Below are 2,500 nucleotides of genomic sequence, written 5' to 3' on the forward strand. Positions count from 1 at the left end.
GAACATTTTATTTGTTATTCGATAATAAGTGATATCCAATAGTTACACATTAGGTGCCACTTTTTTTTTCTATTTCACTCACTGTGTTTGAAAACTAGTTCATTCACTCACTGTGTTTGGAAATAGGTTCATTCACTCACTGTGTTTGAAAATAGGTTCATTCACTCACTGTGTTTGAAAATAGTTCATTCACTCACTGTGTTTGGAAATAGGTTCATTCACTCACTGTGTTTGAAAATAGGTTCATTATCAACTCTACCTATATTATTTGCAAAGGTTTGAATAAACTGACGTCGCGTTGATACCGGCTATGTTTCAATGTTACTGAAAGTGCTTTGACTATACTGATTTTCTAGATATTCGAGAATTCTGTTATCAGTCCATATCGAGATATCTGAATCAGCAGGCTTTGCTGTTGAATTGCAATGGCAGCTTCATCCTTTCATACAGGAAGCCTTTTCATGTATTGAACAGTGTATCTTATTTTATGGATATTTCTGGAATATATATAGGTATATATATATATATTCTCTCTCTCTCTCTCTCTCTCTCTCTCTCTTTCTTTCTTTTTTTGTGTGTGTATGCATGAATCTGTTTGTGTTTGAGTGTGTGTGTGTGTGTGTGTGTGTGTGTGTGTGTGTGTGTGTGTGTGTGTGTGTGTGTGTGTGTGTGTGTGTGTGTGCGTGTATTTGTGTATGTTTTTGTGTGGGTGTGTATGAGTGTCTGGACGCATGTATGAGTGAGAGAGAGTCTCTGTGTGTATTAACGTACGTGTGAATGTGTGTATGTGTGTGTGTGTGTGTGTGTGTGTGTTGTGTGTGTGTGTGTGTGTGTGTGTGTGTGTGTGTGTGTGTGTGCGTGCGTGAGCAAGAACAAAAGATGGGATTAAGAGATTGCGTTTTTGATTGGCTGAGGTCATGAGGATTACTAATAATTTGGAACTGGTCGACGACTTTCACATGTGTTAATTGAATTGATTTGCAGATGTACATTTTATCCGGAAATTACTGTTTTACGTCTCTACCTCTCTGTCTGCAAGTCTGTTTGCTTCTCTCCGTCTGTGTCTCTGCCTGCTTGTCGTTCGGTCTGTCTGTCTGTCTGTCTGTCTCTCGCTGTCTCTCTTTCTGTCTTTATCTCTCTCCTTCCCCCTTCCTCTCATTCTTTTCAACATTTCACTTCTCTACACTCCTCTCCCCCTCTTTCCCCACCCCAACCCCCAACCCCCACACTTTCTCTCTCTTTCCAGTAACGACTCTGCAACCTCCCCCCCCCCCATCCTCCTCCCTTCTCCCACACTTTATCCCCATCTCTCCCCATTAGTCGTCATAGCGATCCCTACCCATGGCTACCCTCCCCTACCCCCTACCCTTATCCCAACCTCTACCTTTTCCTAAAGCCATTCTCCCCATACCACACTCCTCCTCCCCTCCCCGCTTTCCCAAACCCCCTCCCCTCTCCTCTCCCCCTTCCCTCCCCTTCTTTCCCTGTAGCAACTTGCATACGATTACATCTCGCAAGATCTAAAGGAAGCGCTCGCTGCCACCACCCATTTAATTAACGTATGGGAACGTTGTGTGTGTGTGAGGAAGAAATGGCGATGTGTAAGGAAGAGTGGAAGGAACGGAGAGATAGCGGGTGAGTGTATGTATGCGTGTCTGAGTATAGGTGTTTGGTGCGAGAATGTAAAAGGCTGGTATGCGTGTATTTAAAGCCGGAGAGGCGTGTGCGGGGTACCTATTCCCTAACGCATGGTGCACGATTTAGTGTTGCATTGATCGGATCAGGTTCATTTCACCTTACAGGTCCGTTAAGACTTATGCCTTCCGTTACAATGTCGTAGGGTATGAAAAGCATGCGGATTCATAGACCATTAAAACATTCATTAAAACACGAACGATAAAAGAAATCACAAGTAAAACGAATAACGTAAGAAACACAAGTAACAAAAGTAAAACTAAAACATGAAACTAAAACTTAAAATCAAAAGACAAATAGTAAAACGAACACATAAAACACACTGAAATAAGATAAGAAAAACAGTGAAATAAAACTTTTAAAAAATGCTTAAAAATAACTCAATAAAACAAGCACCGGTCTATAGGCTCCACTGCCTTGATCAAAAAGGACACAAAGGTTTTTTTTTTTCTGAGAAGGCCCATTCCGGGGTTCTCACCACGACCTCGTCTGACCAGAACGACCACAAGACCCCCCCCCCCCTCGGTGCTTCTTCCCTCCCCTTGTTACCTTTTAGCGGGAGTTGGTATGAATGAGGCTGCCCCTCTTTTAATAAAAGTGTCCGTAAAACTATGTTAAAAAATATATAAAAAAGGGTAAAATAACTATAAAATAATCAGAATGCCTAAAATTTATATAACCCGTGGTTTAAAAGAATAATTTACAAAATTAAGATCTCTCAAACTCCCGTGTTTTTATTCCTTTAGTTGTATATCATGTGTTCGTGTTTTATTTTAGTAGGATAAAAAAAATTAATAAAATTGGT

Source organism: Penaeus monodon, chromosome 9 (assembly GCF_015228065.2).
Source record: "Penaeus monodon isolate SGIC_2016 chromosome 9, NSTDA_Pmon_1, whole genome shotgun sequence".
NCBI lineage: Eukaryota > Metazoa > Arthropoda > Malacostraca > Decapoda > Penaeidae > Penaeus > Penaeus monodon.